The sequence below is a fragment of the Stenella coeruleoalba genome, assembly GCF_951394435.1.
Source record: "Stenella coeruleoalba genome assembly, chromosome: 14".
Lineage (NCBI taxonomy): Eukaryota > Metazoa > Chordata > Mammalia > Artiodactyla > Delphinidae > Stenella > Stenella coeruleoalba.
The window spans coordinates 49655207-49676690 of record NC_137160.1 but is presented as its reverse complement, the minus strand read 5'-3'; the positions used below and the strand labels follow the sequence as shown (position 1 = coordinate 49676690).

Here is a 21484-nt window from a genome sequence, read left to right as displayed (position 1 = left end):
TCCCAGAAGCCCCCTCCCCCTCCCGTCGGTCAGTGATCCTTGGCCCTGTCGCCTTTCCCCGTGTCTTGTCTCTCTGCCTGAGCTGCAGCCGGCGCCTCTGCCACATCTCCCCTTCCGCCTCCACCCCTGCTCCGTGGTCCTTTCCCTCCGCGGGACTCGCCGCGTGTCTTGCCGGCTCCTGCTCTCTTCCCTCACTTTCTCTCGGCCTCGCCCTCCAAGAGGGGCGTCCGGTGTTTGTCCGATTCTCTCTCATGGGTCGCCTCCCCCGCTGCCGGGTCTGGAGCCCGTTGGCTTTGAGACTTGGGACCGGATGCGGTTTGAGGCAGCCGCGAGCCCGGGACTTGCAGGGTTGTGACTCCGGCTAGCGTGCTGCCTTTGTGACACGGACCACACCAGCCATGGTGCCTGTTTCTTGTGCCTCGCGTTACTTTGCATCGTTGTGCATTGCAAACGCTTTCCTTGTTTGAAAACAGATATGTATAACTGCCTGGCCGTGCAGGAATTAAAAAGAATCAGCCGAACTCTGCTTACTCACCTCTCTCTGCCTTTCTTCTAAAACTCAGTCCCCAAAATGAGTTGCTAATGCCTTTCACGCGAGCGAATTTATGATGGATTTCTCTAACTTAAAGGTAGAAGAAAATGGAGGGATTCTAAATATACGGGAGAGTGGGAGGAAGCACACGTGTGTTCAGTTAATTTTTTATTCCTCTTTTTAAAAATGAAGAAAAACTAAAACCTGGTTGCTTTCTCGTGGGTGTGGGAGGAGCCTTCAATTTCTTTGGGGAGCAGAAGCATCCGCTTTCTGGTTTAGGAAGCAAGTTTGTAATTTGACCTTCTAGTGTTGACAAGACTCAAGGATGTTGATTAGCAGCTTCCCTGTAAATGTTTAAGGGCCAATTGCTGCATTTCTTTAGAGCCGGTGGTTTGGTAGGAATTAGAGGACCAAACCAAATGTGCAGCTGTGATTGAGAGCCACAGTCTGTAAGCAAATGAGGGACGGTGGGATACAGACGCCTGAAGTTTTCAGACTTAAAAGAATGGTGGTTTCTTCCGGTGGGAGCTTCCACATGCTTAATGGCAAAGCAAGTATCTCACAACTATAAACTTTTCACTGAGACATTTTACTTTTAAATCAGTTTTTAAAAAAAATCTGCAAATGGAAACTTCTTAGCTTTATTCAGAACATTTTATTTTTAAAGCATTCAGTCTGATTTCAAGCCAGAGTTTCATCAAGGATTTCCAGAGGATAGATTTAAAAGACTCGTCTCACAGTGTCTCCTGTGGCTTATTTTAGCCATCTGAGAATGTATTTCATGAAAAAAAGTTTCACTTACTGTGCTGTGACTCTTTAAAGACACGGGAATTTATGTTGTATCAGAGAGGAGTGAAGAAAGTCTGAGTCAAGTTTATTTTCTTCAGTTGCTGATCAAGACACTGTGCTTGCATATTTCAACATTTCTTGCCTTGAAATGTTCTGTTACTTATTTTCATGATCTTCTTTTCCCTCTAAACTGCTTTAACATACTTAAATTACTACGTCATGGTTCCCATATATTGAAAGGCATGAACTAAGTCATTTTGCCTCATCTAGACACCTCTGTATGCACTGTTGCTAGAGGGCAAATTTGAGCGTTAGGAAAGTTCTTCTCACAGCAAGGGCGGAAAGATACACCTTGAAAGTGTTTCTCTGTGGGTGTTGGGGCTGAGGGGAGGGGGAGGGGTCTCGGGTGGGGGGCTTACGCTGGATAGCTAGGAGTTGTAGCTGTCTGCTTATATTTTGAAATGGGAACCGAGGATAAAAGAACAAGATACTGTAGTATGTCTTCTCTGCTAAGCACAGTGCCAGGCACATTCCCTTATATTCTCACTATTCCACTGACAACAAAAGAGAGAGGTGTATTTTATCATGACAGTGTTGTAACGAGGCACTCAAGTCTCCGTGTTTAGCGTGGCCCAGGACACAAGCCCTGGTTCTAAATCCAGGGCTCTTTCCATTAAACCATTCCTGCCTGTCCTGCCTAACTGATTATATTTTGTAATTTGCCCTGTGACCTCGTTTTCCAGCAACTTAAACTTTTTTTTAGGAGTGGATAGTGGTAGCATTAATCCTATCAGCTGTCCGGCAACCAGGGTGGCCATCCTGGTTGTCCACTTTTCGTAGCTGCTGACTTTGGTTTCTCAGTTTGCTTACTTGCCTATAAAATGGGAATCGGGCACACCTGTAGGGTGGTGGTTATTAAAAGAATTCACGGTAGCTGGCGTAAGCGCTCAATAAACACTAACTAGCTTTTGTGCTGGGTGTCTTCCTCACTACTCTTGTTCTTCCTTCTTGACGGCATAGTTTGAACAGAAGACACAATGTCCCGAATGCAGGTAGCCTTTCTATTTAAAGTTAGCCTCACATAATGCGTGTGATAAGACTTGGGTCCTGTTATGCACTGGGATACTTCTCTTGCAGTTCCAGAGTCGAATGGCCAGCTGGAAAACCCAGCAGTGATTTCGTAAGTGTTTGAGGAACACCTCTAGCTCAGTTTCTCTACAGAAGATAGGACAATTAGATGATCTCTTTTCTTAGGATTCTTTTGTCACCACCCTTCCCATTGTAGTAAAAATTCCAGAATCCTATCGTTAGTTTAACAGTAGACACGTTTTGTGCCTAGTGTAACAATAACACGTTAAGAAACTTAAAGCAAGAAGGTCACTTTCTCTTGCCACCTTACTAGGATTATTAAAAGTTTCCCCGACAGCTACCTAATGAGAAATGGTTACTTGGCCATTCTGAATTCGTGGAAAGCCGGGATTGTATAATTCAGATATTGTACATATAGGAGTTAAAAATATATGCACAGTAGGGGCTTTCTTTTGAGATATGAGACTCTGTAGTTGGGATTTCAAAATGTAGCTGCCACTTCTCTTGTAACTATAGTAGTAGTGTAACTACTGCTACCTGTTGATGCTCAGCCCCCATCATGCACTTGGAGATGTGTTCCCAGAGGTTGGGGTACAGTGGTGCTCCTTTAAGCCCAAGGATATACCTTTGTAAGTTCGTGATCCTGACCGTCTGAAATCACATTCCTCGTGTTGGTCGGGGGGCTCAGTGCTCTCATTCAGCAGTGTTCACTCCATCTCCCACACACATACACACTCTCACTGTTAACGACGTTCATGTGTGTGACACACACTCAGACCTGTAGGTACTCAGGCTCGTGATAAAAGATAGGCTGTGGTTATGTGCACGAGACAGGCACTAGGTTTTTAGGTGTTGAGGTGCAGGTTAAGATTGGCCGGTGGGGAGGCTGGGAGACGTAGCCTGTAGGACTGGAGAGAAGGAATGTGTAGCCCAGCTTGAAGGAAAATTTTCCAGAGGAACTGTTGCTGAGCGCCATGATGGGGTGAAAGTGAGTAAGTTGAAGGAGGAAGAGTTGGGGTGGGGGAGGGGAGGAGGGAGGAGAACGTGAGCGGAGGTGGGTGGAAATGGAACTCTAGGAGAGATGTGAAATGGCTTCTGGAGAAGGGGGGTGAGAGCTGCCAGCTTATTAGTGTTATTTGATTGTCACGTTGGATGGTTTTTCTACGCTTGATTTTTCTCAGATCCGCTGGCTGGTCCATGTTTGCTGGGAGTCAGCTCTGCCTTTCAGGGTGTTTAGTTAACTCATGCTCCCCGATGACCGTCATCCTTCACAGTGTGGCCGTCACATCTGTAATTAACACCTGGCTCCTTGGGCCTCAGGATCCTAATGAGTCACCATCTTTTTCTCTTTTTGGCTTGAGATACTACTTTTTTAATCGAAGGACTAGTAGAGGTGAAACACACTGAACTCTGAGGAGAACAGAAGACATTTGGAGTTCCTGGCCCGAAGAGCTTTGTGGTTCTTATTTCATAGGTGTGGCATTTCCTGTCTCTCCTCCCCTTCAGGTCACCATCTCCATCTGCTTTAACTGACCCTAAAACATCTGCCTTGTTTACCCCTGCCAACATGACTACGACTTTCTGGCTGTAGATATTCTTAAAAAGCCCTGTTTGGTCATTGTCAACTCAAAAAGCATGTAATGGTTAAGGTGAATGATCACTGATGATAAATATGCATGAATGAGGCCTTGATATAGAATTAGTGCGTAGTCGGTATTAGGAATTGTGATACTTTTCTTTTCCACTTTATTTTAAAGTATAAAAATGGCAAAAATGTATTAAAAACAAAAAGCAAGAAAAATTCACGGTAACGTGTATGTTTAAAATGAATGTATGGATCCTAAATTGTTTAACACAGTTTATGGTACATATGACCAAGCAGTATGACACGTGGCCTTATTTGTGAGCGTGTCGATCATGGAGCCAGTCTTACCATAGAGATGGCTCAGTATAATCCAGGGATTGCAGGCTAGGCCCCATGGGCTAAATCTGGCTGGCTGCTTTTGTAAATAAAGTTTTATTGGGACACAGCCAGACTTGCTTATTTATGTGTCTTCTCTTTGAATAGCTATGCAGAGCCTACAGCCTGCAAAGCCTAAAATATCTACTCTCCAGCCCCTTACAGAAAGAGTTTCATGACCCCTGGTACAAACCGTAGTTCTCCCTGGAAAAACTCAAAAGGCTTGTGTAACTGAGCCAGTAGGTGTCGGAGCCTCTTGTGTGCCCAGCACTGTGTCAGATGCTCTGGACGCCAGGGAGAGCTTGCTGGCTGCCCTTGTTTCCTGCATGATCTGGCTGCTCCCAGAGCCCGGGTGCCTGGGCCTTGCTGCCAGAGTCCCTGGAGAGTCCATAGGTGCAGAAATGCAGGAAGAGGAGAAGCGCGGGAAAGCGGGAAATGGTGTAGGGAACTGGCGGCAGGGAGGAAACTCAGCTGCTGCCCTTTTCCATCCTCCTCAACTCAGCAGTGTGTTTGGAAAAAGGCTGATTTTTTGCCCCCAACGATTGCACCGTCTGAGAAGATCCCAATTAAAGATTCATTTGGCTTAATTGGAATTTTTTTAAAAAAATGCAGCCGCCTGTAGGATAACGGGAGAGTTTATATAAGAAATTGTCAGAAAAAAGTGACCACCTGTACCGTGGGGGTGGGATGGCTTGAGGTGCTCTTTCCTCTCGTTACACGGAACACCCTGTGGACCCCCAAACACACCATTATGTTTCAGGGCTTAGACAGTTTGCACAGACTTTTTTAGCTCCTGAAATCCCATTTTTCATACCCCAGTCTCCTTTGCCAGGGTCACCCTCCTACTTACCCAGCAACAGCAGGGGGGGAATTTGAAGAGGCCCATGCTGAGGACTCCAGGAGAGGAGAGAGGATAAGAGAAGCACAGAAAGTAGACGGCTGTTATTTCAAAACTTGGTTTACCACCGCCTCTGCCCCGTGCAAGGGGCTGGGGTTACTTGGGGAGGAATTCATCTCCGTCTTAGACTTTTTCCTCCACCTACTCCGTCCCTTACATTTGTAGTACGCTGTTCAGCTGGTAACAGAGGCCCGGTTTGGTATTGAATAGGTCTTTGTGGGCTAACCTGGGGATCTAGTCACCACTTGAAGCCTTGTTATTCAGAGAAATGCATCCCAGTTTCTGAACAAGTGACTTTGCATGCATGTTTTTTGAGGTATAGTTGTCATGCAACACCCTAGTTTCAGGTGTGCAACATGGTGATGTGATGTTTGTATATATTGTGCAGTGATCAGCACAATAAGTCTAGTTAGCATTTGTCACCACACATAGTTACAGACACATGTTCTAGAAAGCTGTTCGTAAATTTGCTGTCTAGATGTGCGTGAATGACTTCTGACGTCTGATTTGAAGACGGGGACTGGGTTCTTCTTTGTGTGTAAAGGTGGTTGCTGGTTGACCGTCTCCGCCCTTTTCCCCCTAAGCTAAGGTTGCTTTCTCCATCTCTTCCTTCTTGCTCAAGAATTTCAGAACACAAGAAATAGATATACAACAGGGAGTTACTCTTGTCTTACAGGAAAACGGGCCGTTATGATGGAGAAAGCCCTTAGAGAAGGTCCACCGTGTGCAGGACACAAAGGTGAGAAGTGTGTCCCTGCTTCGGGCAGGCATTGCTCGCTTAATACCTTTAAATCTGCTGCAGAAAGAGTCACTTTAACACTCAGTCTTATCCGAGCCGTAATATCTGTGAAATCACTGGTTTAGGTAACTTATTTTTCCTAATGGTGCATCAAAAATAAACACGTAATGGTAAATACTAGGTGGTACTTTCTCTGTGCCAGGCCACACATCAGCACTCCCCGTGTGTTCATCCTCACTCTATCCTCCCCACAGCTCTGTGAGGGGTGCTCTTGTCACCTCCCTCTTACGGGGGGCTGGGGGGGAAGCACAGTGACATTGGATGACCTGCCCAAGGTTTCACAGTAAGTGGGAGAGCTGGCTTTGAACCCAGGGTGTCTGGCTGCAGAGCCTGAGTGTTTAACCACAGCACTACACTACCTCGCTTCTGTAGCTCGTACACTATGAGAAGTTTACCTGTGTGCTGCTCATGTCATTTGGGGTTAGTTTCCCCAGAAATCTGCAAACCACACTCTGATACCCACAGGCGATCTGATAAACCACCGGAGAGGCCTGTCCGCGGGGAGCGTGTCACCCGAGCTTTAGATGCTCTGTGGCTCCCAGCTGGCCTCAGGATGAAGTCCGAGGTCTTGGCTTGGTGTAGGATGTGCTCTCATCTGTCCTGTCTGCTTCCCTGCCTCCCTCCTGCCTCTTTCTAGGTTCCTTCCAGGTTAGTCATGCTGGAGACTTTTGTGTTATCTAACTAGTTCTGACTGGTCACTCAAGACACAGCTCAGATTTCCACGAGAAGGTGGCACTCCTGCAGCATCCTTCCGCCTCTTTATCCAGCACCGTGATGTACGGGCATCGTTCACACGGCTGCCTGTCTGGGCGAGAGGGCCGAGATGGGTAGACTTCTCATCGGGTGGTCCTGACCTTCCCGAGGTCGCTGTGGTCATGTGGGGTCCAAGAGGTTTTATAGGCATGTCAGCTCCCCGTTATCTGCACGTGCAGCCCAGGGGTAGTGCCCTTCAGGAGCCTCGATTCCCCAAAGCCCTCCTGCATTCTCGTGTGCAGTGGCCATGTCTGGACCCAGTGGAGGGGCTCCAAGCACCCCGAACTGATGCTCAGCTTCTCATACGCAGGTGGCAGGACTCCTCTCTGGCTCCTCAGCCTCTTCCCTTTGGTGCATCCAGGCTGCCCAGTGCATAGTGTGGGGTGATGGGGAGCAGAGCTGCCGCCAAGCACATGCCAGTCTTGACAGGCACCATCAAAGGGAAATCGGAGGCTCTGATGAGGTCTCCTGCTTCTGAAGTGGCCCTGGGTCTCAGCTGCACCTGGCCTTCCTCCACCCCATGTTGTTTCTGGTCAGGCAGAGGCCTACCCTCACTGGCCAGCCCTTCCGCTGCTCCCATCAGCCTCCCCCAGCGCTCTGCGTTACCCCGGGTGGTGGCGGCATGACATGCTGGTGTTACTTGCCTCTCCGGCAGCAGAAGGCAGGAGTCTAGCTTCTCGTCTCCACGATCCCTGTCCTGAATTTCAGGAAGAACTGGTCTCTGGAAGAACTTGGAGGTTGGGAGGGGAAGCTTTCCAGATGGATGGCTCTCCACTCTCTCAAATTTAATGCCCTTTCTTTATAACAGATAGAATATTGTGTAATTCCCTTTCTGTGATCCTAAAATGAAACTGACAGATGAAATGACCTGCCCACACGTATAATGTCTAAAAGTCAGTAGAATGCCCAAATAGTATCATAAAGGAGAAGTAAAAAGAAATTCATAACACAAAATTACATGTATTTCACAATGTAGATGCTCAGCACACCTTCATCAGAAGATGGACTAGTTAGGTGCTTGCACCTGTGTACAATGCATAAATCTGGATTTAAGAGCCGATCAGAAGCATTCCGTAGGAGAAAAACGAGAGAGTAGATACACTTGACATAAAAGAGGTAACAGACGACACTTCTTTGTTAAGAGAAAGCCGGGAAACAGCCTAAAGCGAAGTGGCATGATATGCCAAGGCAAACCACGGACTGTTGACGTGGAGAAAACGAGGAAGCATTTTTTGCAATGAACCTGGCTGCCTGTGTCAGGTTATTGTCAGCATCATTAATTCACAGCGTTAGGACCTGGGATGTGTGCTGACAAAGTGTCTCAGAAAACAGATCTCCCATCTTTAAATCCCTCCCCAAACCCGGTACTTTGGAGACCAAAGCCCTTAATAGATTTCTAGGATTAAAGGATGAATTGGAAAAAGTTTATAGGGAAGTTAGGGTGGGGTGGGAGGTGTGTCACCCTGAGGACAGTATCAGAGTAAGGTAGAAAAATAAGAAACCCTCAATAAATAAATTCTCTGTGCAGTTCTCCTGATATAAATTTCAGTGTGCTACCGATTCTTAATAGATGGCAAAAATGAAATTTATTAATGAAAATCCTTGGTATCCAGTATTTCATGGATCTTTAATAACTTGGCTTTAAATATACGTAAAGGAGTTTTCAACATCCCTTTGAAATTCTGGCATGTGATAGCGGCAGGCGCGGGCTGGTGTAGCTGTGGTGTGTTGGCAGCTCAGATGCCGCAAGCAGTGTGGCTGTTACATGGTTTTCTACAGTTGTGAACAGATCTTGAGAAAGGGTATATTTAAACAAGGACAGAATGATTTTGTGCTTGTAAGTCAATGGCGGTGGATTTCAGAACTAAATAATGGAAAGACCTTCAGAGGTTGTGTGGGACATGGGGTGATACTTGGGACTCTCTTGCACATTGAGGATGTCTCGGGTCCTTGGCCCGTTCTGCTGCCGTCATCGTGTTACCCCAAAATGGCCGCCACAGATTTCCAGAACACCTCCATTGAGAGGTACTAGGCTTGGGGTGTAGGGCTCAAGACCAGGTTCAGTCTCTGCAGCTGAAATCCTGGGCCCGCTGGGAGCAGCAGGAAGGGGAGGCAAGCCGCGGCTGGCAGGGCTGCTGCAGAGGGTACGTGCTGGAGGAGGCAGTGCCCCCAGTATGTCTGTGACCCTGGGTGCGAGGGCAGAGCGCACCGCGGGGTTCCTCCAGTGTTGGCCTCACCGGTTGCTGCTTCTGAACGCCAGCATTTCCAGGTCACACACGGCTGCTTCTAGGGCTCTTAGAGCTCCAGGAAGGGATGTCAGTGCAGGTTCTTCTGCTCCTCCAGGGGGATGGAGAACCACTGGGGTCCCTTCCCTTCTTTATTCTCATTGCGGAGCCAGCATGCAGGACCTGTGTCTTTCCAGCCACAGCCACGCCATCCACTGCATCCCACAGTACGTGTTAGCTCAATCTGTTTTTTACATGCTTGATTCCACCATTGTATTCCTTCCAGGTGGAGCTCTTCTAGGACGTGAATCTGAGCATGATGCGTCTCTTTCTGGGTTCCCATGGTTAATAAGCATTATTTGCTGTTCTTCCCACTTTGGCCTCCTTATCTAGATAGACGCCTTTTGCTTTGGAATTCACTTCCTCGCCTCATGGCTACAGCAGCCCTCCTTCAGGTTTTACTTCCATGGTGTAAGTCATTCACCAGATAAACAGATTTTTAAATGTTTGTATCACTTTATCTCTGTCAAGTAAAATTTTTGGTCCTATTCTACGTGGACAGAAAATGAGGGAAAATGATATTTTGTATTCAAATCCAAGTTGAATTTACTAAATGACAGAAATTTGGGGTTTGAGGGGCAATTGGATTACATGGAAATCCATGCTGCATGGCCGCTTTGGGACCGCTTCCAGGATAATGAGTCACTGTCAAGGCTTCAAGTGCTTTTACCCCCTTCATTTTGAATAGGGAATTGCAAAATCTCTAGTTATGTGTTGTCAGCTCATCTCTGGAGCAAAAAGGAACTTGATATCTTTGTGTCTTGTAAATCATGCTCACCCTCAACTTTATTGGGGTCTAAAATAAAGAATCACGTTGCGGGTTTCCCTGGTGGCGCAGTGGTTGAGAGTCCACCTGCCGATGCAGGGGACACGGGTTCGTGCCCTGGTCCGGGAAGATCCCACATGCCGCGGAGCGGCTGGGCCTGTGAGCCATGGCCACTGAGCCTGCGCGTCCGGAGCCTGTGCTCCGCAACGGGAGAAGCCACAACAGTGAGAGGTCCGCGTACGGCAAAAAAAAAAAAAAAAAAAAAAAAAAGAATCACGTTGCATCCATCAGTTGCATACTTGTCTGATGTTGTGACTCTCGAACTACCCAAGGCGAAATGGGGCTGGCTTTTGTAGGACTGCAGTTGTTGGAGAAATTGGTTAGCTCCTGGACAATAGCAAGGTTTGCAACAACTTAATTGCTCAGAAAAGAACAAGAGTTTATATCTGGAATGCCATTTGCTTCAGCTCTCAACCACGGGCATCCACAAGTTTTTCGGGCTTTGTGTATTGATGATGGGTGAGACACTCATTACCTTGAATTACTAAAATTACACATTGAGCTGGAAATTACTCCTCTTGAAATATCACAGGGAAAAAAGGAGGGAAGGGCCATGGGAGAGTGGAAACAGCTGTCTGAAGTAGTTTAGCCAAGTGTCAGGACCTGCTGTGGTGAAATTCCAATGTATTCTTGTTCTGGAGCAATTACCAATGTAAAAATAGCAACAAATGACAGAATGGTTTGAGTGGTTTTTGTATCCCTTCTGTGGCATCTTGGATCAGAGCTGGGCTCATGAGAGAGGGTAGTTGAGGCTAACTTGAAATTGTGAGCTTTTCTCTTGATAGAAGAATGTTGTTTTATCTCAAAGTAAAACAAAACCTCATCAAGGAGCTATTCAGTTCAAGTCTAAGTTTATAGTTAAGGAAGCTTATGAATAATGAACTAAACCCAAATGAAGTTTTCCTGCCCTGTGCTCCGCTGAAAACTACAGGAAAAAGTAGGTGCTTTGGTGAGAGACGTTTTCTTATGAAGTTCAGAGTTGTTTACTGAGCACTAGTTTACTAAAATTTTATTATGAAGAATAAGTTTCTAGTTTCACTTTGAAAATGCCTTTTAACAGAAAAATAGAGAAATCTCCTAAAATTTCTAAGTGATTATCTAAGATAACTTAGTGTTTGAATTGCTTGTCTAGACAGCCGAGTGTGTTTAATCCTCAAAGTGTTCATGCGGTTTGTGGATTATTGCCACACGTAATAAAAGGACCCTGTGATAATTTAAAGATGAGAAAATTAATGAAAACACAATTTTGTTACTTAAAAAATAAGCCTTTTTGAACAGGTGATTGGAAAGGCTTTTTAGCTAGTTGATAATATTTAGTTTGGATGATCTCTCTTTAAGTTGTTTATCGATGCTGGTTCCATCTGCTGTTAATGTAGAAGGGAGATGATTGAGTTGATTATCTATTTGTATGATTTAAGATAGAGAAGGAACTCAATACTGATGAGTTAGGAAGATATTTGATACACGTTAATGACACAATTAGAAAAACTGTAGAAAAAATTGACTTTATTTAGCCTGATGAGTTATTTTCAGAATACATCAGTAACTCTAAACGAGCATCAGGCTTTAGCAATAAACGAATACGAATTAGCAAAGCTAGAGAGGAATCAGAATAAAGTAAGAAGTGTTACAGTCATATAATCACACAGCAGACTTGGTCTTTGCTTGCATTACTGATCAGGCAGAGAACGGCAGTGAATGGTAATCAAGTGGGTGATCAGTGCTTACCGTCAATGCACGCTGGGATTCGTGAATTTTACCCTTAATCCCAGTTCTCTCAGCAGCCCTGAGGATAAGTATTACCACTGTCACTTTGCTTGGGACAAAATGAAGTCTTACTGCACCCAAGTTAAAAAGATTTTGAGTGGGAGATCTGGCCCCAACCCCAGAGCGTATGCTGTTTCTCCTGCTTCCTCTGCAAAGAACCCTATTGTTGTGCTGCTTGGCATCCCCCAGCAGTCTTGCAGGTCACTTGTTTAGCCTCATGGTCTCCTGCACATCTGCTCTTCTGATGTTCCCAAGCTCCGTGGGTGGCCCACGTGCAACAAGGTTATAGACTCTAGAAGTCTTGAAGGTCCTCTAGGCACCTCTCTTCCTCACCTTCTGTGTCTGCCAGTTTTCCTTCCTGAGTATCTCTTGAGTCCATTCACTTCTCTTCACCACCACCTTGTCCAAGCCACCGCTCCTTGGACAATTGCAGAGCCCAGCTGGCTTCCTCTTTTCCTCTCTGTCCCTCCTCCACCCCCACCAGAGTGATCTTTTTGTGTCTAATTATATTGCCTCTGCTAAGAACCCTTTCATGGCCTCAGTGGTAGGCTGAAAAATGGTCCTCCAAAAGATATCCATATCTTAATCCCTGGAACCCACTGAGTGTTAACTTAGATGGCCACAAAAAGGGTCTTTGCAGGCGTGATTAAGTGAAAGATTCTGAGATGGGAAGATTATCCTTGATTATTTGGGTGGATAGCCAATCCTCCTGGATTGGATAGATGCAATCACACATATCCTTGTAAGAGGGAGGCAGAGGGAGATTTCACACGCATAGAGAAGACTGCTCTGAAAACACGAAAACAGAGCAGAGAAGAAATTTGAAGACATTCGCCATGAAGATTGGAGTGATGGCAGCCACAAGCCCAGGAATGCAGGCAGTCCCCGGAAGCTGGAGTAGTCAAGGCATGGATTCTCCCTAAAGCCTCGAGAGGGAGCCCAGCCCTGCCCACACCTTGATTTCAGCCCAGGGAAACTGTTTTTGGACTTCTGGCCTCCAGAACTGGGAGAGAAAAGATTTCTGTTGTTTTAAGGCACTAAGTTTGTGACAATTTATTACAGCAGTCCCAGGAAATTAAAATAACCTCCTCCTACTCTCAGGATCAGGACAGCATCTCTGTGGTGTGGCTTCGCCCTGCCTCGTTTGGCCCTTGACCATTTACTGCTTAATCCTTTTTTTCTTATATTTTAAAATAATTTCACTGTGTTGCTTCTAGGCTCGGGCTGTACAAAGCCAGAGAAGCTCATGCTACAAAATAGCTTATAGCTCCTCTTTTCATATGGTGGTTTATGTAAAAATGGGAAAGTAAAATAGCTTTAAATTGACAATGATTTTCATTTTAACAAGCTTTAGAATCGATATTAACCTTCATTTAAAACATCAACACTTTGATCAGTCATGTCACTCTGTAGCCTTATGTTGCACGGCTGTGCCCTTCCCTTACTCTGACTTCTAGTCACTCTGACTTCTTTCAGATTCTTGAAGATTCGCTAAGAATCACGTTCCTTTCCTCTGGGCTTCTTACCTCAGTTTGTAATTATACACATACAGCACTTGCTTCGCTTGGTTCTCATATGCATGGATTTCAGTTACCAGAGGTTAGTTAAATAACCAGTACCCCCCAAAACACGGTCCACATTTCAGTTTCACCTGTGTGTGTGCTGTGAGTAACTATGCACAAGCTGCTAGCTCTTCAGCCCACAGATCACCACGGATGTAACAGATGCGCATCATGATCAGTGGCCAGTCACATCACTTGGTTCAGAGTCTTCCTGTCATTGAGCACTGCACATCCCTTATTCAGTTCCCACACAGACAGCAGAGTATATTGGTGTTGCCTCTTTGTCTCATAGTGATAAACCCACGTGACATTTTACAAAAACGGCTGTTTGAAAGAGGGATTTGACCAACGAAGATGAAAGTGCCGCAGAGAAAAAGGTGATCATGCTGGAAATGAAGTTTGAATCAAATATGAATGGAGTTATAGAAGGAATAGCTAACCTGGGATTGTTGTCTCTGCCATTGAGACTCCCACGGGTGCCCAGTGGAGGCGAGCTTATCAACACAAAGGAGGAGAGTGGTTGTAAGGGGAAAGATGAGGATGTCCCAGAGGAGGTGATGAATGTAAAACTTCACATTAAAGGAATCTCAGAAATACTTCACAGCGTTGAAGGCACAGAGGCTACAATGTTGGAAGCTGATCCAGACTTGGTAAGAAAGAGGACAGTTCACCGAGGCGTAGTAGCAAAAATGCTCCCTCTGCATCATGAGTTATATGACAAAAAGAAAGCAAATGCTGTTCAAACACTCTGGATACATATTTTACAGAGAAGTAAAACACTTTAATGCTCAGTGTTTCTGAGCATTAAATGTTTTCAGTTACAGGCTACTAAGTGAATGTAAATTTTACTATTTTTAATTTTCCTATACATTTATAACTGATAGTAAGTTTTTAAGGTTTAAAAAATTTTAAATTATGAAATATACATAAGATAAAATTACCATTTTAACCATTTTTAAGAGTATAGTTCAGTGGCATTAAGTACAATTACATTGTTGTGCAGCTGTCACCCTCATCCATCCCCAGAACTTTATCTTTCCAACCTGAAATTTGTACCCATTAAACTCTTCACTTCCTCCTCTCCTCAGTCCCTGGCAATCACCCTTCCATTTTATTTCCCTGGATTTGATGGTTCTAGGAACCTCATATACGTGGAATCATAAGTATTTGTCCTTGCGTGGCTGGGGTATTCACTTAGCATGTCTTTAAAGTTTCATCCATGATATAAAATGTGTTAGAATTTCCTTCCTCTTTAAGGCAGAATAGTGTGTGTGTGTGTGTCTGTATCACATTTTGTTTATCCATCCATTGTCAAAGGACATTTGGGTTGCTTCCATGTTTTAGCTGTTGTGAATAATGCTACTATGAACATGGGTATACGTGTCTCTTTGAGACCTTGTGTTCAACTTTGGGAGGTATATACCCAGAGTGGAATTGCTGGATCATAGGATAATTCTACTTTTAATTTTTTGAGCAACTATCATACTGTTTTCCATAGTGGCGACACCATTTTGCATTCTCATCAACAGTGCACAAGGGTTCCAATTTCTCCACATCCTTGCCAACACTTACTATTTTTTTCTAACCTTTTTTTCATTAGCCATCCTAATGGGTGTAAAGTGATATCTCATTGTGGTTTTGATTTTTATTTCCCTAATGATTAGTGATGTTGAGCATCTTTTCATGTGATTATTGGCCATTTGTATATCTTTTTTGGAGCAGTCTCTATTCATGTCTTCTGCCATTTAAAAAAAATCTTCAAAATTTTTATTTTATATCGGAGCATAGTTGATTAACAATGTTGTGTTAGTTTCAGGTGTACAGCAAAGTGATTCAGTTATACATATACATGTACCTATTCTTTTTCAAATTCTTTTCCCATTTAGGTTATTATGGAATATTGAGCAGAGTTCCGCATGCTATACAGTAGGTGCTTGTTGGTTATCTTTTTTTTTTTTTTTTTTTTTTTTGCCGTGTGCGGGCCTCCCACCGCTGTGGCCTCTCCTGCTGCGGAGCACAGGCTCCGGAAGCACAGGCTCAGCGGCCATGGCTCACGGGCCCAGCCGCCCTCTGCAGCATGTGGGATCCTCCCGGACCGGGGCATGAACCCGCATCCCCTGCATTGGCAGGCGAACTCCCAACCACTGCGCCACCAGGGAAGCCCCTGGTTATCTTTTTTAAATATAGTAATGTGTACGTGTCAATCCCAAACTCCCAGTCTATCCCTCCTGCCACTCATCCCTCCTAGTAACCATAAGTTCGTTCTCTAAGTCTGTGAGTCTGTTTTGTAAATAAGTTCATTTGTATAATTTTTTTTTAGATTCCACATATAAGCGATACCGTATGATATTCGTCTTCCTCTGTCTGACTTCACTTAGTATGATAATCTCCAGGTCCATCTGTGTTGCTGCAAATGGCATTATTTCATTCTTTTTTATGGCTGATTAATATTCCATTGTATATATGTACCACATCTTCTTTATCCATTCCTCTGTTGATGGGTATTTAGGTTGCTTCCATGTCTTGGCTATTGTAAACAGTGCTTCAATGAACATTGGAGTGCATGTATCCTTTTGAACCATGTTTTTCTCTGGCTGTATGCCCAGGAGTGAGATTACTTGATCATATGGTAGCTCTGTTTTTATTTTCTTAAGGAACCTCCGTACTGTTCTCCATATGGCTGTTAGCAGTTTACATTCCCACAACAGTCGAGGAGGGTTCCCTTTTCTCCACACCCTCTCCAGCGTTTATTGTTTGTAGACTTTTTTGTGTGTGTGTGGTATGCGGGCCTCTCACTGTTGTGGCCTCTCCCGTTGCGGAGCACAGGCTCCAGACATGCAGGCTCAGCGGCCATGGCTCACGGGCCCCGCCGCTCCGCGGCATGTGGGATCTTCCCAGATCGGGGCACGAACCTGGGTCCCCTGCATTGGCAGGCGGACTCTCAACCACTGCGCCACCAGGGAAGCCCTGTTTGTAGACTTTTTGATGATGGCCCTTCTGACTGGTGTGAGATGATATCTCATTGTAGTTTTGATTTGCATTTCTCTAATAATTAGCAATGTTGAGCATCTTTTCATCTGCCTCTTGGCCATCTGTATGTCTTCTTTGGAGAAAGGTCTATTTAGATCTTCCCCCCATTTTTTGATTGGGTTTTTTTTTCGATACTGAGCTACATGAGCTGTTTGTAAATTTTGTAGACTAATCTCAGTCTCATCATTTGCAAATATTTTCTCCCATTCTGTGGGTTGTCTTTTTGTTTGGTTTCCTTTGTTGTGCAAAAGCTTTTGAGTTTAATTAGGTCCCATTTGTTTATTTTTGTTTTTATTTCCATTACTCTAGGAGACAGCTTGAAAAAGATATTACTGTGATGTCGTTTATGTCATAGAGTGTTCTGCCTATGTTTTCCTCTAAGAGTTTTATATTATCTGTTCTTACATTTAGGCCTTTAATCCATTTTGAGTTTATTTTTGTGTATGGTGTTAGGGAGTGTTCTAATTTCATGTTTTTTACATGTGGCTGTCCAGTTTTCTCAGCACCACTTATTGAAGAGACTGTCTTTCCTCCATTGTATAGTTTTGGCCTCTGTTGTCGTAGACTTATTGACCATAGGTGCATGGGTTTATTTCTGGGCTTTGTGTCCTGTTCCACGGATTTATATTTCTGTTTTTGTGCCAGGACCATACTATCTTGATTACTGTAGCTTTGTAGTATAGTCTGAAGTCAGGGAGCCTGATTCCTCCAGCTCTGTTTTTCTTTCTCAAGATTGCTTTGGCTATTCACGGTCTTTTGTGTCTCCATACAAGTTTTAAGAGTTTTTGTTCTAGTTCTGTGAAAAATGCCATTGGTCGTTTGATAGGGATTGCATTGAATCTGTAGATTGCCTTGGGTAGTACAGTTATTTTGACAATATTGATTCTTCCAATCCAAGAGCATGGTATATCTTTTCATCTGTTTCTGTCATCTGTGATTTCTTTCGTCAGTGTCTTATAATAAATTTTCTGAACATAGGTCTTTTGTTCCTTCAGTAGGTTTATTCCTAGGTATTTTATTCTTTTTGATGTGATGGTAAAGGAGATTGTTTCTTTAATTTCTCTTTCTGATCTTTCATTGTTAGTGTATAGAAGTGAAACAGATTTCTGTGTATTAATTATGTATCTAGCAACTTTACCAAATTCATTGATGAGCTCTAGTAGTTTTCTGTTAGCATCTTTAGGATTTTCTGTGTATAGTATCATGTCATCTGCAAACAGTGGCAGTTTTACTTCTTTTCCTATTTGGATTCCTTTTATTTCTTTTTTGTCTCTGATTGCCATGGCTAGGACTTCCAAAACTATGTTGAATAAAAGTGGTAAGAGTGGACATCCTTGTCTTGTTCCTGATCTTAGAGGAAATGCTTTCAACTTTTCACTATTGTTTGTTCTTTCTCTGGTTGATGTTAGCTGTAGGCTTGTCATACATGGGCTTTATTATGTTGAAGCATGTTCCCTCTATGCCCATTTTCTGGTGAGTTTTTATCATAAATGGGTGTTGAGTTTTGTCAAAAGCTTTTTCTGCATCTATTGAGATGATCATATGGTTTTTATTCAGTTTGTTGATGTGGTGTATCGCTCTGATTGATTTGTGGATATTGAAAAATCCTAGCATCCCTGGGATAAATACCACTTGATCATGGTGTATGATCCTTTTAATATATTGTTGGATTCATATTGCTAGTATTTTGTTGAGGATTTTTGCATCTGTGTTCATCAGTGATATTGGTTTGTAGTTTTCTTTCTTTGTGACATCCTTGTCTGGTTTTGGTATCAGGGTGATGGTGGCCGCATAGAATGAGTTTGGGAGTATTCCTTCTCCTGCAGTTTTTTGCAATAATTTCAGAAGGATAGGTGTTAACTCTTCTCTAAATGTTTGGTAGAATTTGCCTGTGAAGCCATCTTGTCCTGGACTTCTGTTTGTTGGAAGCTTTAATCACATTTTCAATTTCAGTACTTGTGATTGGTCGTTCATATTTTCTGTTTCTTCCTGGTTCATTCTTGGGAAATTGTACCTTTCTAAGAATTTGTCCATTTCCTCCAGGTTGTCCATTTTATTAGCATAGAGTTGCTTGAGATAGTCATAGTTAGATGTTGCTCATCACAGTCTCTTGTGATGCTTTGTATTTCTGTGGTGTCTGTTGAAACTTCTCCTTTTTCATTTCTAGTTTTATTGATATGAGCCCTCTCCCTTGTTTTCTTGATGAGTCTCGCTAAAGGTTTATCAATTTTGTTTATCTTTTCAAAGAAACACCTTTTAGTTTCATTGGTCTTTTCTATTTTCTTCATTTCGGTTTCATGTATTTCTGCTCTGATCTTTATGATTTATTTCTTTCTACTAACTTTGGGTTTTGTTTGTTCTTTCTCTGGTTGCTTTAGGTGTAAGGTTAAGTTGTTTATTTGAGATTTTTATTTCCTCAGGTAAGATTGTATTGCTATATACTTCCCTCTTAGAACTGCTTTTGCCGCATCCCATAGGTTTTGGATAGTCGTGCTTTTGTTTTCATTTGTCTCTATGTATTTTTTGATTTCCTCTTTGATTTCTTCAGTGATCTGTTGGTTGTTTAGTAGCATATTGTTTAGCCTCCACGTGTTTGTGTTTTTTACAGTTTTTTTTCTTGTAGTTGATTTCTGGTCTCATAGTATTGTGGTTGGAAAAGATGACTGATAGGATTTCAGTTTTCTTAAATTTACCAGGGCTCACTTTGTGGCCCAGCATGTGTTCAGCCCTGGAAAATGTTCCACGTGCACCTGAGAAGAATGTATTCTGCTGCTTTTGGATGGAATGCTCTATGAATATCACTTAAGTCCATCTAGTCTAATGTGTCATTTAAGGCCTGTGTTTCCTTATTGATCTTCTGTCTGGATGATCTGTCCATTGGTGAAAGTGGGGTGTTAAAGTCCCCCACTATTGTGTTACTGTCAGTTTCTCCTTTTATGGTTGTTAGTATTTGCTTTATATATTGGGGTACTCCTATGTTGGGTGCATATATATTTACAATTGTTATTATCTTCTTCTTGGATTGATCCCTTGATCATCATGTAGTGTCCTTCTTTGTCTCTTGTAATAGTCTATTTTAAAGTCTATTTTATCTGAGTATTGCTACTCCAGCTTTCTTTTTCGTGCGTTACGCGAGCGTCTCACTGTTGTGGCCTCTCCCATTGCGGAGCACAGGCTCCGGACGCGCACACTCAGTGGCCATGGCTCACGGGCCTAGCCGCTCGTATGTGGGATCTTCCTGGACTGGGGCACGAACCCATGTCCCCTGCATCGGCAGGCGGACTCTCAACCACTGAGCCACCAGGGAAGCCCCAGCTTTCTTTTGATTTCTATTTGCATGGAATACCTTTTTCCATACCCTCACTTTCAGTCTGTATGTGTCCTTAGATATGAAGTGGGTTTCTTCTAGACAGCATATATACGGGTCTTGTTTTTGTATCCATCCAGTCTGTGTCTTTTGGTTGGAGCTTTTAATACATTTACCTTTAAAGTAATTATTGATATGTATGTTCCTATTGCCATTTTCTTAATGTTTTGGATTTGTTTTTGTAGGTCTTTTTTCTTCCCTTCCTCTTTTTGTTCTCTTGTGATTTGATGACTAACTTTAGTGTTGTGTTTGGATTCCTTTTTCTTTTTTGTATGTATCTGTTGTAGATTTTCAGTCTGTCGTTACCATGAGGGTTTGATATAGCAGTCTGTATATAAACAAGGTTGTTTTAAGTTGCTGGTCTTTTAATTTCAAATGCATTTTTAATATTCTGCATCTGTGCTCTCCTCTTCTCACAATTGCTAGTTTCAATATCATATTTGTGTGCAGATGATTTCCTACCTTTATTTATGTTTGTCTTTACTGGTGAGCTTTTCCATTTGTAATTTTCTTCTTTTAGTAGTGGGCTTTTCTTTTCTGCTTAGAGAAGTTCCTTTAGCATTTGTTGCAAAGGTTGTCTGGTGGTGCTGAATTCTCTTAGCTTTTGCTTGTCTGTAAAGCTTTTGATTTCTCTGTCAGATCTGAACAAGAGCCTTGCTGGGTAGAGCATTCTTGGTTGTAGGTTCTTCCCTTTCATCACTTTAAATATATCGTGCCACTCCCTCTGGCCTGCAGAGTTTCTGCTGAGAAGTCAGCTGATAACCTTATGGGAATTCCCTCGTATTGGGAATTCCCTCGTATGCTATTTGTTGCTTTTCCCTGGTTGGCTTTTAATATTTTTTCTTTGTTTTTAGTTTTTGTCACTTTGATTGCTATGTGTCTTGGTATGTTTCTCCTTGGGTTTATCCTGCCTGGGACTCTGTATTTCCTGGACTTGGGTGACTGTTTCCTTTCCCATGTTAGGGAAGTTTGCAGCTATTGTCTCTTCCAATATTTTCTCAGGTCCTTTCACGCTCTCTTCTCCTTCTGGTTCCCTGTATAATGTGAATGTTGGTGCATTTAATGTTGTCTCAGAGGTATCTTAGACTGTCTTCATTTCTTTTCATTCTTTTTTGTTCGGTTCCACAGCAGTGATTTCCACCATTCTGTCTTCCAGCTCGTTTATCTCTTCTTCTGCTTCAGTTACTCTGCTACTGATTCCTTCTAGTGTAGTTTTCATTTCAGTTATTATTTATCTCTATTCGTTCTTTAGTTCTTCTGGGTCTTTGTTAAACATTTCTTGTGTCTTCTCAATCTGTGCCTCCATTCTTTTTCCGAGATCTTGGATCATCTTCACTATCATTACTCTGAATTCTTATTCTGGTAGTTTGCCTATCTCTGTTTCACTTAGTTGTTCTTCTGGGGTTTTATCTTGGTCCTTCATCTGGGACATACTCCTCTGCCATCTCATCTTGTCTAACTTTCTGTAACTGCCGTTTCCGCTCTGCAGGCTGCAGCGTTGTAGTTCTTGTTGTTTCTGCTGTCTGCCCTCTTGTGGATGAGGCTGTCTAAGAGGGTTGTGCAGGCTTCCTGGCGGGAGGGCCTGGTTCCTGCCCACTGGTGGGTGGAGCTGGGTCTTGTCCCTCTGGTGGTAGGGCCATGCACAGAAAGACTTTAGGCAGCCTGTTTGCTGATGGGTGGGGCTGTGTTCCCTGGCCTGAGGCATCCCAACACTTGAGCCTACAAGCTATTGGATGGGGCTAGGTCTTGGGGGGAAATGGTGGACTCCAGGAGGGCTCATGCCAATGAGTACTCGCCAGAGCTGCCACTGCCAGTGTCTTTGTCCCT

General features: G+C 43.5%; 1 protein-coding gene across 6 annotated transcripts in view; it reads left to right on the top strand.

Annotated features, from left to right (window-relative positions):
- The window catches only part of TTC39C (tetratricopeptide repeat domain 39C), a 136001-nt gene that overhangs the window by 34781 nt on the left and 79736 nt on the right, over positions 1–21484 (top strand). Inside the window, exon 2 of one of the 6 annotated variants that reach the window (XM_079942921.1) lies at positions 5945–6007. The exons of the other annotated variants lie outside the window; for them this stretch is intronic. The gene's annotated coding sequence lies outside the window, so the exon portion shown is untranslated. The remainder of the gene's footprint in view (positions 1–5944; positions 6008–21484) is intronic. 6 annotated transcript variants of the gene reach the window in all.